This window comes from Cricetulus griseus, chromosome 5 (genome assembly GCF_003668045.3).
Source record: "Cricetulus griseus strain 17A/GY chromosome 5, alternate assembly CriGri-PICRH-1.0, whole genome shotgun sequence".
Taxonomy (NCBI): domain Eukaryota; kingdom Metazoa; phylum Chordata; class Mammalia; order Rodentia; family Cricetidae; genus Cricetulus; species Cricetulus griseus.
The window spans coordinates 118,344,575-118,360,785 of NC_048598.1; the positions used below are offsets into that span (position 1 = coordinate 118,344,575).

The window sequence follows — 16,211 nt, forward strand, 5'->3', positions numbered from 1 at the left end:
TCAGATTTGAATTAGATAGTGGAGATGAAAGAACCGAACTTTGGGCAGGAGGGCTATCACTGGGCAATTGTTGACTGAGCACAGACTTAGTGCTCTATAAAAGGAGAAGGGCTTTTCGCTTGCTCTATGTCAATACGGTTCTTTCAGATGTCACCTACTGGAGGGAAGAGGGTACACAGCCAATTCTGACTCATTGATACGTGTGTTTGTTTTGGCTCACGTAGTGTGTTTTAAAATCATTCGGTGTTTAAAAACAGAGAGATTCACATGCATATGCATGCAAACACTTGGAGTCTGGATTCAATGACATTGTGAGAGAAAAATAGCTGCGTAGGGGTCATGCAATGTGGGCTAGGGCCAGAATCTACCGTATTCCTTTGTGTTATCTGCCTGAACTCAAGGGTGTTTGAGATTTAAGGCTTTTATCTTGTGTAAGTGGAAGGCAGACACAAAACTGCTGCTCCCCCAGGACATAGGTAGAGCCCCTTGACACCTGGTCTGTATACTCCATCCTTCATTTTGACTTAGCCTTTCCTTGGTTACTTTCTGATTCTAAGTCATTGGCCCGATACCCTAAAGACAACTGTGTGCATGTCTTCCCAACCTAAGCATAAGGAAAACTGTGTCATTTCCTTTGTTGTTGCTTTAAATTATAGCTATTTATTTTATTTTAGTGTGTTTGTGTGTGTGTGTGTGTGTGTGTGTGTAGGTCAGAGGATAACTTGCAGGAGTTGGTTCTCTCCTTCTACCATGTGGGTTTGGGGAATTAAATTCAGATGCCAGAGCTGGTGACAATGACAGGCATCTTTACTTGTTGAACCATATTGCTGGCCCTTGTTTGGCTACTTTTTAAGATTCTTTTATTTTAGTTTATGTGTATGAGTGTCTAACTTATATGTATATATGCACACACATGCATAAATACATACCACATCTGTGCTTGGTGTCCACAGATGTCAGAAGAGACCTTTGAATCCCCTGGAAGTGGAGTTATAGAGCATTGTGAACCTCCGTGTGGGTGTTGAGAATTGAACTCTGCTCCTCTGTAAGAACCGGTGCTCTTAACCACTGAACCATCTCTTCAGAGATTTACTTGACTATGTTGATAAAAGTCTTTCTATCTGTCCCAGGCTGGCCTTGAACTCTCCATCCCCCTGGTTGCTAGGATTAAGGGTATTTGCCACTATGTCTGGCTGTATTGGACCTCTTGTTTTGCTGCCCAACACATTCATGCTTCATCTGCGACTGGACTCCCATTCTCCTTCAGGGAATCACCCATTTCTCCCCTTAGCCTCTGCATCAGTCAACGTGACTCTCTGGATCATCTCTCTGTAGATGTTTAACGAAGGTATGTCCAATCAGATCCTTGTTCAATTCTCCAACCATAGTAATTGGTTTAGATTTGGGCACATGACCCTGGTGTAACCCAATGAGACCTCTGAAAGGAGTGCTGAGAGAAGAGTTGGTGCTATTCTTACGCTAGTCTTGAACTTGGAGCACAGAGCCCTAGTTAGGGCTGCTGTCCGTCATTAACAGGAGGGGGCTGAGAATTGCTCCCGATTGCCCAGGAGACTTGCTGGCTGATAAGAGACAGGCCCTGGATCCCCTTGATGCAGCCTTGTGCAATTCAGTTTGCCCTGGACTATACAGTTCCATGAGGTGCTTCTTAGAGAAACTAGGCTTACCCCCCTCAGGTCTCCTACCTGCAGTCACCCTGTGAAACAATCCTAGGTGGGAACAGACGGCAGGACACACTTATGTGCCTCCCAGATGACCTTTTTAATTTCAACCAAAGCCTATGAAGAGCACAAAGATGTATTTGTTGTTTTTTTCTTCCTTTTCTAATTATAAAATTCATTCCTATTTTAATTGCAATAATAAAAAATCAAATCATACAAATAAAAAAGGTAAAGCCCTCCCCTTCTGTCCCCTTTAAGCCACTCTCTAAAGGTAATAAAGTAACTATGGCTACTAACAATATTGTTATAAAAATTATTACTTTATGCAAAAATAAAAACTTACCATTAAATTTGCAGAGGGTTTATCGTGTTCTGGTGCCACCCTGAGCGCCTGTCTGTATTATGTTACTTAGGCTTTGCTATGGCCTGGACTGAGTATTTGCGATCCACACAGAAAGAACGAATGTATGGCTCAGAAAGAGTCAAGTTACAATACTAACAGAATTAAAATAGTCCGACTTCAGAGCCCAGGTTCCAAGTCACTGAATGGTTAGATGTTTAGCCGTAGATGCATGTTTATACACATGTAACTAACCCGCTGTGGGCTCATGTTACACATTCTCTTCACAGTTATCTCTCATCTGACCATCATCTTTGACATCACTCCGTATCACTTTCTAGATAAGACAGTCAAGCTCTTGCTGGGTGAAATGGCACATGCCTGTAGTTGGATATGTGTAAGGTGGAGGTGGCAAGACCAGTGGTTCCAGGCTAGCCTTAGCTACATAGCAAGTCCAAGGTCAGTCTGGGCTATATGAGACCAGTACCTCCACTCTACCCCACCAACTGGGGGAAAAAAAAAACAAAACCAAAAGCTCAAGCTCTTGTCTGAAAAACATTCGAGGACACAGATGACTTGAAGGGATGAGGGCCCACTCACCTGATGACCAAGATGCCCCCAGACTTCTAGAAAAAGAAAGTAATCCTCAGAGGATACATGGACAATGGGTGACATCAGCCTTAGGGTATTGCTGAGCCTTAAGGTCATTCGTCGTTGGTTGAGGGTGTCCACCTATCATCTCTCCTGGTACATAGGGGAGGGACTGTGTATCAGGCTGATTTTTATTTCCAGAGCCTAGTGTGGCTTGCCTGGCTCAGACTAAGTTCTCAAGGAACATTCACGGAGCAAGCACGTCAAGGGAGTGCTTGTTGAAAGCTTCAGGGTGTGGCCTCTAGAAGTGAGACTCACCCTGAGTGCTGTGTGGAGATGTTGTGAAGTCTTGAGGATGACATAGTTGACCTGGATTCATAGGCCTTCATTCTTGGTGATGTCTGCTGTCGCTGACGCTCATACAGGATTTCCACACAGCTGCTCTCGTTCTGCCACACTGGGGTAGAACCCATCCACCCCTTGCATGCCAAAGGCTTATTGCCTACTAAAAGGCAGTATAGAGTGGTGCTTACCAGTTTGGGATCTGAAGCCACACTGCCTTCCTTCAAATCTTGGCTTTGCCATTCACTAACTCTGTGGCCTTAGGCATGTAATTTAACCTCACAATGTCTTTATTTGCCCACCAGTGAGATGTGCATACTTATTTAGCAAAGGGTTACCTAGGAAAGCTGTGAGGTTTGTCTGAAACGATGGGTGTAGAACATTCAAAAGAACAGCTAGCATGTCAGCAAGTTAGTTGCTCCTCAGCCCCACCCCTGGGACAGGGTCTCTCTGTGTAGCCTAGCTGTCCTGGAAAGGATCAGAGAGCAAGGTGTGTTAGTTTACACTTTTAATCCCACCAGAGGCAGCTAGATCTAGAGGCAGGCCGATCTCTGTGAGTTCAAGGCCAGCCTGGTCTACAAAGCAAATTCTGGGCCAGTTGAACATACGTAGTAAGACCCTGTCTTTAAAAAAATAAAGTTCAGATTGCCCATTGTGGGGGGTACATACGTCAATTCTAGAACCCACAGGTGTTCAAAGACAGTGTTGGATGCATAACAAGTTCAAAGCCAGCGACTTGAGACCCTGTCCCCCTAAACCAAAATAAGCACATACATTTTTTTTTAATCATTAAATGACAACACAAGAGCCTGTACTGGCTTTCACCCACCGTGCCCTACAAAGCCAGTGTACAGCTGATTTTGAAATAGCACAGAGGTTGAGCACAGTGATGGTGTTCCAATTCATTATTAGTTTCTTGGCAGTTAAAGTGCATGCCTTTCTGGGTGCTGGTAACAGGGGCCCAATACACATAATCCTTTAATCCCCTCCTGCTGTGTGTCCCAAGTCCTCTCCCTGACTTGTGGTCCTTGTCATCTTCGGGATCTTCTCTCTTTTCCCTAAGTGGCCCAGCGTCATCTCATTCAAGTGGAGCTATCCCAGCCACTGCAGCTGTTGTAGTATCCTCACTGACTAGGGTAAGTCCTTTTCCACCTTCTCTCCTGAAGGCTCTCTATCACACAGGCTGTTCTCTTTCCTTCTCCGTCAAAGCAAGGTGACTGTCAAGATTCATAAGCCTAAAAAGGAACTGTTGAAATTTTTAAAAATTTCACCCAAATGCCAATTATATGCCCATCCTTCTCATAGCCAGTTGACTCCTGGGTTGCTGTCGCTATGATTCTATTATCTCAGAGTCCCTCAGAGTGTAAGAGCAAAGGACTTAGGATAATATTTATGTGCATGCACACACACACAAATTGATGATAAGCCATCACAAAAGTATTGCCAGGACTGTATCAGAGGTTAAATTAAATGGCCTAAATTAAATAGACCATTTAAACCTGATTTGTAGTTGGGGCTTTCTCCGGTCTTATTTCAGGTTTTTTCCAGAAGCACACCTCAGCTCCCTGATCCCTGGTTTGGTGCAACTGGTCAAGCATTAGGTGCTCCATACTTTCTCCCATGCTCAGTCGCTGAGGTCAGCCTCACTGACCTGGGCAGAGACGGCAGCCAGTGAGTGGAGATACGACCTTCTCACCACCCCGCCTACCCACCTAATGGAGCTTAAACCCAGAACCTCACTCATGCTAGGCAAGTTCTACCACTGGGTTTCATCCCTACACCCTGTCTCCCCGCCCCCCCAAACACACTCTTTATTTTGAGACAGTCTTGCTAAGCCACTCAGGTAGGCCTTAAGTTTACAGTCCTCCTGCTTCAGCTCCCCAGTCCCTAAGATCACAGATCCACTGGCTGTAAGTTCTGACGGTCATGATAGGGTCACAGCTGGTTTGGACTCTGGCATGGTGGGGGGTCTGGCATTCTTTGGGAAGGACACTGAGGTCCATGTGCGAGTTATATGCTCTACTTCCACAAATGGGTTGGAATGGGGTCCAGAAGGCAGTTACTGACTGGTGACATGAGTCATCTTACTCAGCATCTCACCTGGGTGGTGCAGCAATGGACCACAGCTGTTTTGTCCCTCTGTTTAGGTTTTGGAGGCAGATAACTCAGGACTACTGCTTCTATTCTTAGATTCCCCAGGAGTTGGCCTTCCTTCTTCCACCATACTGACATTGCCCACAAGTCCCCCTCGAATATCTGTGACCCAGAGGAAGCTTTAGTGTTGAAATGTGGGTTTTGCCCCATGCAGTCATTCATTCAACAGATACTTGCTGGGTAGCCCGAGTGCTGGGCCACTGGACATGATCCCAGTCTTCCAGACACCCATGGTCTAGGTGGACTGCAGGGCAGTTAAGCAACTCAGGCAAAGGTGAACAAATGTTCCAGGGGAGAGACATCTGATCCAGGGCAGGAGGAGTCAAAACAACTTGCTTGGGTCAATATCTGGAGGAAAAAAAAATGAGGAACTTTTCCAGGAAAAAAATGATAACTCACACCTTAATGCTAATATCTGGGAGACTGAGTAAGAGAATGACAAGCTTGAGGCTAGCCTGGGCTACGTATTACACAAACACAGCTAGCATCAACAGCAACAACATCAGGAAGGACATTCTGGGGAGATGGGACAGCCCATAAAAACACACAGAGGACAAGAGTCTGCAAGCACTCAGCTGTAGAAGTCACAGCTTGGACTTCTACAGGAGAAGCCTGGAGAAAGGGGGTTGGTCCACAGGGAAGACCTGGGAAGGTGGTTATGCAAATGAAGCCAGAGCCAGGTATGTTACGTGCTTGCTTTGATCCCTGCACTCAGCAGGCAAAGACAGGTGCATCTGTGAGACTGAAGCCAGCTTGGCCTAGAGAGCATTTCCCGGCCAGCCAGGGATATGTAGAGTGAGATCTTGTAAAAAAAATACAATAAAAAAAATAAACTAAAGACTTAGTCAGAAGGCCGTGTCTGACTGTCAGTCTAGACCTATGTGTTAGAAATGACATTCTGACCCAGAAATAAAGACGATGAGGCAGGAGGATCGTAAGTTCGAGGCCAGTCTGTGCTATATAGTGAAACAAAGAGATGGAGGGAGGGAGGAAAGAAGGAAGGGAGGAGGAGAGAGGAGACAGGGACACAAAGAGAGACACATACACACAGAGACAGAAACAGAGAGAGACTGAGACTGACAAATGGGCAGGCGTAGACCCGAAGGCATCAAGTAGACTGCCAAGGAGGCAGGATAGTGAGCTGCTCCCTCCCAGCCTGGAAAAAGGGGGAAAGGAGGGTACAAGTGAGAAAATTCCATCCAATGCCGTTATTAATAAGCCACACAGTGATTCATCTGTACCTTCCCCATTCCTGGCTTCATTTCCCCATCCGGCCCCTGAAAACTCTGTCTTTGATTTTGGTTCATTTCCCTTTCCTCCTTCTCTTAGCGGCTCTCTTCACTAGAATTCTCTGAGAGGCCCATCCCCTTTCTGCCCTCTGTAGCTAACTGCTGGATTCCCCTGGCTTTCTTCGTGGAAAGCTTCAAGCTTTTCTTTCCAAAATCCCTTGGAAGCACTTTGGCCAAGTGGGAGCAGGATCAGCTCCTCTCAAAGGGCAGCTAAGAAGCAGTGCAGCCTTCAAGTTACGACTTATGGGAACTCCATGGCCACAGCTGCTGCAAGTGACGGGAACCAAATCAACTGTGGGAGTCCTGGCCCTGGGCCTCCCGTTCTGGCAGTTCCCACAGCCAAGGTTCAGACCTGCCAAGTCTGCATTCCCCCGGGCAATACTTTATGGGTTCCATCATGTCACCCAGAATGTACCCATGGGGATTATATACGGGAAACATGTGGCTCACTGAGAACGGGATGTCTCCTCACCCTGCTAGAAATGAGAAGGACAGATGCCCGGGGCATAAACTCCTTGAGCCCTATCACTCCTGTTCCGTGTGAACGGCACACACTTGGAGAAACCTAGTACTTTCAAGGATGTTCTCGTAAGGGTCTGTGGTATGTTCATCTATCAAAACATATATATATATCTAAAAATAAAAGATGCAATCTCAGAGAAAATCTGAAGACAAATCATATGTGGAATATGATTAAATCAAACCAGTGGGGCTCTTTAGCAAGGCGGTCATGTTCCCTGCAGAGTAAGGGGTGCTTTGGCCTATGAGGAGAAACTTTCCAGGTGAGGTTATCTCCATGGGTGTGGGCCTCTTCTGCCACAGCCCATCTCTAAACAGGACGATCACATTTGCTCACGCAGCAGCTGCTGCTAATGTCAGATAAAAAAGTCTTGCCTTTCCAATGCAGAACCATTTGTGTATAATTCACGAGCCCCTTAGGTTCCTTTAAAATGAAAAGTTACCAAAATAGAAATTATTCTTATCACCATGCCAACAGCAGATCCTCAACATCGGCTCACAAACACTCTGTCCTAAAGCTGAAAGCACGGACCCTCACGTTTCTCCATCAGAAAGATCTTTCCATTTCCTTCCAGAATGAGCTTCCTTCACTTACAATGCCCTCACCAGATAGTATATGCAAGCTGGCAGGAACATTCACGCGCACACACACTCCTCAGTACACACCTCCCTTCTCGTTCCCCAAGAGCCCTGTGTGTGTGTGTGTGTGTGTGTGTGTGTGTGTGTGTGTGTGTGTGTGTGTGTCTGTGTCTGTGTGTGTGTGTTGATGACATATTGTGACAGAATGCGCAAGAGAGTGAGGCTCAGCCTCAAAGTAATGCAGGTCACGGTGATAGGCTTTATATAACCCAGAGCTGCAGAGAGACCCAAAATAGCCTCTTTCCTGCTGCTCAGTTAGTCTCCTCCATCAGCCAGGGATAAAATTAGAGCAGGCGCTGACGTGCACCTGCGTGTGCAGAGGGACTCCAGGGAGACAGAACAGACTCAACATTCTGCCATCAGCCACGCAGGCTGCCAGAGCTTTCAGACCCCAATCTGTCACCAGACAGAGGTCGTGTGTGTGTGTGTGTGTGTGTGTGTGTGTGTGTGTGTGTGTGTGTGTGTGTGTGTTCACTAGTGGAAATGCATACCATGTAGAGGCCTGCTCTAAGGACAGCATGTCAAATGACTGACCTAGGAGCTGGTGGCAAGGAGCTTGGCTCTGTGGGATTGTGCAAAGATGTTTTAGGCTTATTGGAAGGAAGTCAGCCCTCATGCCAGCTCCCAAGTCTACTTTGCAGTTCCTTTTCACTGACCCCCCACACTACTGTTCTCTGAGCCAGGTAGGGTGAAGGCCGGCCCCTTGGAAGCTTCATTCTGCAAAACAGACAAGCAAAGGTGAAGTGTGACTGTGGTTTGTTTTGTTTTCAACTGAACCAAACACACGCAATCTGGAGGTTGAAAGACCGTGCCAACAAGTCGAGGGGAGAGACTGGGCTGGGGAAGGCAGCCCAGCTGTCATGTAGGCTTTGCAGCTTTGACCTTGTCTGGAAGCCATAAACACTGCTCACAGGTGTGATAGGCAGAAATGCTGTCCAGCTCCAGCAGGGACATGATTTCTGTTCATCTTGAAAGAAGGAAGCACAGAACCTAGAAAATAAATACGGGGCTTGTTACTTCCATCGCTGAGGACGAGGCATCACCTCCAGGGAGGGAGCGTGGCTGACCCTAGAGACCAGAAAAACAGCACAGACTATACAGGATGAGTTGGGGGTTACTCATTTGTTGTTGTTGGGCTCTGTCTTGGCTGCTGGGGTTTGAAGCCCAGACTTAGTACAGGGGAAGCACGTGCCAGCATCCTGTAATATAGTCTCTGGAAGTCTACTATTACACATGTATTTGGGGGAACTGCCTGTCTCTGGGCCTCTTTTAAATATATTTAACTATTTCACATGATTTATTGATCCATGCCCATAACCACAAAAATTCTGGCTATATGACTGTGGATTCCAAGGACTGTTTAATATCAGCTTTCAAAATCAAAACAATACACATGTGATCAATAATATGTAGGGTTTTGTTTTTGTTTTTGTTTTTGAGACATGGTTTCTCTGTGTAGGCCTGGCTATCCTGGAACTCACTCTGTAGACCAGGCTGGCCTCGAAAGATCCACCTGCCTCTGCTTCTGCCTCCTGAGTGCTGGGATTAAAGGCATAACCCCACCACCATCTGGCTGGGATTTCCCATTTTTAATTAGTAATTTAGCAGTAAAAATGACCTGATTAAGCTACATAGTGAGTTGCAGGCCATCTGGCCCGGGATATAGAATTAGGTCCTATATCAAAAGGGAGATCAGAGGTGGGGAAGGAAAGTGAGAGGAAGAGAGGGAGGGAGAAGAGAGAAAGAGGAGGTGAGGTGAGAGAGATCTGATCAGCAAAAACCCCTCACTTTTGGTACGCCCCTTTCCATTCTTGTCCAAACCTTATAGCTACTCTGGGACCCCTCACAGATACACTGCCTCCTCACTTCCCGCTTAGCACTTTATTTTTTTTATAGATCGACCGAGATCCCTGGCGTCTTCTAATCCTCTCCCATCTGCCCATGTTCTGGCTTCTCCACACAACCAACACATTGACTCGGTGGACAAAGCTCGTCTCCCGTTTGTAAGATATGAACATGGATATGCATCTCTGTAGACCCACAGAGCTGTGATGGTCCGCCTGGTGGGTGAGCTCGGTAGCCCTGCAGAGAGTTGGGCTGCAGACAGGGTAGAGAAATGGAGTGAGGGAAAGTTCAAAGTGAAGCTCCTGCTGTGGGACTGTCTTCCTCCGTCAGCCTAGAGGACAAACACTAACCGAAAAAGCAGGGAAATGGACCCAGAATTCCGCCTACCCTTTCCGTAGCCCCTCACTTTACAGCTGGACACCAGCCTCTCTCAAGCCACATTGCTGCTGAATATATCATCCGTCCTTCATCCTGCTCCTTCATCCCCTTTGCTCAGGAGCAACCTTGGCTTCCATCTTCTCTTTAATCCTCCCCACCCCTCCTCCCACTCCCTTTCCTTGGTAGCCTAGGGAGTTTAAATTCATTCTTCAGGTGCTGGAGAAGTGGCGCAGTGGTTAAGCGCCCTGACTGCTCTAATGGACCAGCCAGGTTCGGTTCCCAGCACCCTCCTGATGGTTCGCAACCATCTGTAACTCCAGTTCCAGGGGTTCAAATGCCCTCTGGCCTCACAGGACATCAGGCACACATGTGGTGCACATATACACACGCAGGCAAATACTCTTACACAGTGGTTCTCAACCTTCCTAATGGTTGACTCTTTATTAAAGAGTTCCCCACGCGTGGTGACCCCCAACCATAAAATTATTTTCATTGCTACTTTGTAATTGTAATTTTGCCACAGTTATGAATCATAATGTAAATATCTGATATGTAGGATATCTGATATTTGACCCCCGTAAAAGGGTCATTTGACCTCACCCTGAGGGGTGGCAACTCACAAGTTGAGAGCCACTTCTCTTATACATGAAATAAAAATAAACCTTAAAATCTTTAAAAAATTCATTCTACAATGTACATAGAAAAGCTGACTCCTACCAGGCAGTGGTGGGTGGCACACGCCTTTAATCCCAGCACTCGGGAGGCAGAAGCAGGTGGATCTCTGTGAGTTCAAGGCTAGCCTGGTCTACAGAGTGAGTTCTAGGACAGGCTCCATAGCTACAGAGAAACCCTGTCTCGAAAAACAAAACACCGCCCGCCTCCCCCCCCCCCCCCGCCAAAAAAAAGAAAGAAAGAAAAGTTCACTTTCCCTGACAGTTGTCTTCCCTCCTGGTCCTAGTAGACTCTCAGCTGGCTGCCAAGATTTCTGCCTCTGGTACACACATTTAATCTCTTCCCCTTGAGGGTAGTTTAATAGGGCCTCATGCTCTGGATTATGGCAAGGGAGCTTTACTGATACAATGAAGGCCCCTAATCAGGTGACTTGGGGTTAATCCAGGGGGAGATTATCTGGGTCTCAGCTAATCAGATGAGGTCCTGGGACTCTTCCTGAAGTCAGAACCAATTTCCCGGTGGCCTTGAGGAAGTCAGCCACCAAGATGCGACGGGGCCTATAGAGGAGCCACAGAAAAAGGACTCAGAGGCAACTCTAGGTGCTAAGTGTGGTCCCTACTGACACCTAGCAAAACAAGGACCCAGTCATGCAAGACAGTGCACACGGATATCTCTGCAGTAGGGAGGCTGAACCAGGAGAATCATGAGTTGAAGCCAGCCTGAGTCACAGGGTGAGATCCCGTTTTAATAACCTAAACAACAGGAAAAGCAAAAAATAAAAAATAAAACCCTACAGAATCCAGGAGTATTGGTGCATGCCTGCAATTCTAAGATTGGGAGCTGGAGGCTGCAGAACTGGATGTTCAGTGTCATCCAGACCAGCCTGAAGACTGACTCAGGAAAAAAAAAAAAAAAGCCAATTAAATGAATGAATAAATAAATAAAATCCAAGGACTTAATGATTTATATGGAAGAAACTGAATTCTCCCAACCATCATATGAGCCTGGAAGACAGCCCCAAACTCCAGGGATGAAGGCAGTCCAAAGCACTTAGTGAGACCCTGGGCAGAGAATCCAATTAAGCTGGGTCCCTGACACATAGAAACTAAGAGTATTATTGTCCTCTTAAGTGGCTAAACTAGACTACTTTGTTCTACAGCAATTGAAAAGTAAAGCCAGCCTACCCCCAATTAATCATCCTCCGGACCCCGAGTCTTGGGCTTACCGATCCCTCCCTATGTGTCTCAAGGCAAATTAGTAGCCCGAGCACTTCACGGCATCCCCTCCCTTATCTCTGTCCCAACACTGAGTTCCTGGGAGGAATGATGCTGAATTGATGTCGCTCAAATCCACAGTTTCTTTTATCTCTACCCACTAAGTATTTTAAGAAGAGGTAATTTTTTTACTTGGGCGGTGGGGAGATGCAGTATCTAGAATTAAACACAGGGCCTCAAGTTTGTTAGGGCCACCAAACTGCACCCTTGTCTGGTCCAATTAGTATGTAATATACACCACAGGAGCCCCTAAAACAAGATGTAATTTCAGGTCTCTCCCCACCCCTTCAAGAGTGTTAGTGTGTAGCACAGACTGCCCTGTCCTCGAGCCTTCAGTCCTCCTGCCTCAGCCTCCCGAGTACGGGGATTATGAACCTGAATCGCCATGATTGACCTGGGCTCTAACTTTCTTTCACTTAATGTTGCAGGAGTACCAGATCATCCATGAGAGCAGATTTAAAACTAAGTGTGCTAACACTAATCCTTAATCGGTTGTGGGTGACTGTGAAGTCTGGGCTTACATTATCCAGGCCTGCACGCTTGACAAAACATGGTCTCTATCAGAGGATTTGAGCCTGTCCCCAGAGTGTAACTGTCCCATTGTTAGGGAGCAGCCTCTGTGTCTCATGGGGGTGGCATCAGTTTCATTATTGGTATGCTATTCCCTCAAAGACCATTGCACTGGGCAATCTGTGTGCCCTCACTTTTGATTGGGTAATGTGGTCACCGAGGCTATGTGTGACACTAGACATGGGGAACAGGAGGTCTATTTGCCAGCTACCCAGGCCACTGCTGTGTATGTGTAAGTATTTGTTCATGCACACAGACACACACACACACACACACACACACACACACACACACACGCCTATGCCTTCTTTATTGGCTCCTTTGATTATATAAAATAGTTGTAAGAGAGACAGGACTTTTTATTCCCCTCTGTATAAAAAGGTTTGTGGAGTAAAAGTTTCTGAATGGGACTCCAGGAATGCCCAAGGCCCACATTGCCTTTGCTACCACTTTGCACCTGTGGTCAGTCTTTTCTTTAGCTTAGAAAAAAGGAGGAGGGACTAAGGATATAGCTCAATTAGTAGAATGCTTGCCTAGCATGTACAAGGTTCCGAGTTCAAACTCCTGTTGCATGCGTCACATTCAGCATGGTGACACCTGTCTGTAAGCTCAACATGCTGGAAGTAGAGGCAAAAGGATCAAGAGTAATTCAAGGTCATTCTCAGCTACATAGAGAATTTAAAGCCAGCCTGGGCTACAGGAGTTCTTGTCAGAGAGAAAGAAAGAGAGTAGGGGACGGGGAACTTCTTGGGGATCAGGGGATCTATGCCAAGAGCCTTGGGGACAGAAACAGAGAGGAAGTGAGAGACCTGGCAGTTACTCTCTGGCTTCTGATTCAAGCCCACCTGGTACTTTCTGGCTGTCTATGCTTTTCCCTGAGCTCATTGAATGCATGGTGAGCATAGTCATTCCACCCAACGTCTGGGATATTTGAGGATTTTGGGCAGCAATGCAAGTAAGGCCTATGATGCTAAGCTAGTGTAACAGAGAGACACCCAATAGCCTTTAGATTTTACCATTGCTTGGCCTACACATAGGCTCAGATGGGTCCTTAGGATCTTAGAAGCCGGCAAAAAGTGTTCATCCCCGTTCCTGGCAGCCTGTCAGGAATTGGGTCAATAGATCCGACAGGCTCCTCATTGTAAGCTGCCAGGTCACCTCACCCCATGCTGGGAGTGGCAAAAAAAACCCAGGAGAAAGTGGTGTGAATAAAACCGGAAGTCTGGTTTAGAAGCTAGCACCCACCTACAGTAACCACTTATGAAGAATACCTAACTGGGCCATTGATTTGACTGTGTGCCACCACTCACAACCAGCTCTGGCCTCAGTGGGTTTGTGTCAGTGTCCATCTGAAGTCCACTAGCATGGACAGATTTTAAGTGGTAGCCAAGGGCTCCCTGAGGCAGGGCTTTGGCCTTCCCCAGTCAAATCCTAGGCCACCCAGTCACTGTAACCTTGACTGTGTTATCTGACCTCCCTGAGCTTCAGCTTTCTTGCCTTTTAAAGGAAAGGCTGAGAACACACAGAGTCTAGCACAGTGCATGGATCACTCCATAAATTCAAGCTCCTCCCTCTCCCCCTCCCAGGTGTCTGGGACACTCCTCCACTCCTTCCTTGTCTCCACACTGAAGACAGTTGACCATGCTGCCTGGGGATGACGCCAGTTCTTGATTATTTGATATTGCCACACATCTGGTCTTATCACCAGTTATTGACTATAAGACTGGCGGCTTTCTGCTCCACCTGGCTCCTTCCTGCCAGGTGGCTTCCCCTGACGCACTTGGACAATGGTAAAGGGTTGGGCCAGGTCACCCAACGGCACCAGGATTGTTTTGAACTTCTTTCTTTTCTTTCTTTCTTCCTTTCTTTCCTTCCTTCTTCCTTCCCTTTCTCTTCTTTCTTCATTCCTTTCTTTCTTTCCTTCCCTCCTTTCTTCCCTTTCTTCCTTTCTTTCTCTTTCTCTTTTTTTCTTCCCTCCTTTCTTTCTTTCCTTTCTTTCTTGAAAAGACACATATGCACCTACATGCCTATATCACACCCTTGCACAAGTTTGCAAGGTTAGAGCCAAGCTCTTCACTTCCTATGAATGTCCTGTCTAGTTTTCCCCTGCCATAACTTCTATGGTTCCCAGGCTTCTTTTTAAGGCTTGTTTCTGTGTTCTACTTCTGCAGCCCATCTCCTAAATGCTGGGGTTCAGCCCTCTTCTTCTGTTATCTGCCACATGTTCTCAGGGTAGCCTTGACTACAATCATACCCTACCGATTTCCATTTGCGTCTATCTGGCTCAGGTCCCTGTTCTGCCCACAGATCTACACATACAGCTGCCACTAGAACATTTCTATCTCGTGGTTCCCTCCAACTCAAGCACATAACTTGCACCCAATCCATTGCTGAGCATTAAAGTCAGACTCACACTGCCTCTTAGGTAAAGATTGCCTTGCCTTGTTTCCGATCAAGACCATCCTTCATAAGGGATAGCTATGATTATGCCTCTCCAATGATCAGAAAAATCTTCCGTGGCTCCCTACTGTCTGTGGACTAAAGTCCAGACTCCTTAGGCTATCATGAGCTATCAAGGCTCCTTAGCCTCTGTAACCTTGTATACACCAAATAGAACTGTGAATCTCTACAGCCATGAATGCCTCTATATTTTGTGGCTCAGACAATTGTCCTATTATGCAAACCTGGAAACCTAAACTGGGATCCTTCTTCTGATAATTCTAATCCCTTAGTGTTCCTTGACTGTAATCCCCTATCTACCTGTACCCCATCAACATGAATGCAGTCATTAGCCTCCCTGGGATACTGCACCTGCCTGAATGGACATATCACTATGGCACTTAGAAAGATGCAGATCAGACTGGGTTCATCCTCTTAAAATTGATCAACTGGTTACTGTCTGTCTGTCTGTCTGTCTAATCAATCTATCTATCTATCTATCTATCTATCTATCTATCTATCTCCCTACCTACCTAATGTCTGAGACAATTTTGCCCAGACTGGCCTAGAGCTCACTATGTGATCCAAGCTGGCCTCAAGTTTATGGTACTCCTGCCCCATCCTCCCAAGTATTAGGGTTACAACTTTTTGCCACTGCACCTACCCTTTAAATAGTTTATTTCAATAGGCACAACCAAAGGTAAAGAATAATTTATACTAGGTCTAAAGTTATTAGCTAGGACAGTGAAAAAGACAGAACATATTTCACTGAAGTAAGAACTGAGAAAAGGACACCCCACCCCCAGGGAACAAAGGCCTGGGGTTATTCAGCAAGCAAACAGGAGGGTCCATTGCCATAGTGATCAGAAAAAAAGCTTGAAAGCAGAGCTCTCAGGTCCACTTCTGTATTTCTCCCCAACTCTGAGGCCCTCCTTCTCCCCAGCTCCAGCTGCCTTGAGAAAGCCAGAGTGCAGTTCAGTGGCCTATTGCTTGCCTGGCTTATAGAAGATGTTGGGTTCAGTCCCCAGGACTGCAAGAAGAGAGGGGGAGGGAGGAAGAAATCAATGAAGTCTCATGTCATTCGGAAGCCTTTTCTGACTACTGCTCATTCCAGCTGATTTCTTTCATTTGTTCATTCTTTTCTTCCTTCCTTGTATGTATGTGGGTACACATGTGAACCCCTTTTTTAAGGGCTTGTTTCATTGCATTGTCATTGTCATTTTAGTCCTCTCTGAGCTCAGAAGGGGCAGTCTCCTGTGTATCTCTAGTGTTAGGTGTAATGACCGCTTCACAGAGCCTGATGGATCACTGAGTGTTAAGGACCCTCAGCCTCCTCCCCCATAGTTGTCTTTGTCTTTGTGGCCCACGCTGAATCTATCCTGCACAGCTCTGACCATATCTCCCAGTGATCACAATATCTTCGGTGGCTCCCCATTGTCTGTGGAGTAAAGTCCAGACTCCTAGAATATGATGGCTGGCA

General features: G+C 46.5%; 2 long non-coding RNA genes across 2 annotated transcripts in view; both read right to left on the reverse strand.

Annotated features, from left to right (window-relative positions):
• Positions 1–3,719: 3,719 nt before the first annotated feature.
• Positions 3,720–5,996, reverse strand: LOC113836017. The gene is made up of 2 exons (XR_003486025.2): positions 5,053–5,996; positions 3,720–4,198 (listed from the first exon to the last, which is right to left on the reverse strand). It is a non-coding gene; the product is annotated as an uncharacterized LOC113836017 (long non-coding RNA).
• A 2,011-nt stretch (positions 5,997–8,007) lies between these two features.
• Positions 8,008–16,211, reverse strand: part of LOC103163968 — a 51,231-nt gene continuing 43,027 nt past the window's right edge. The window contains exon 3 of the long non-coding RNA XR_004770024.1: positions 8,008–8,543. This is a non-coding gene — a long non-coding RNA (uncharacterized LOC103163968). The remainder of the gene's footprint in view (positions 8,544–16,211) is intronic.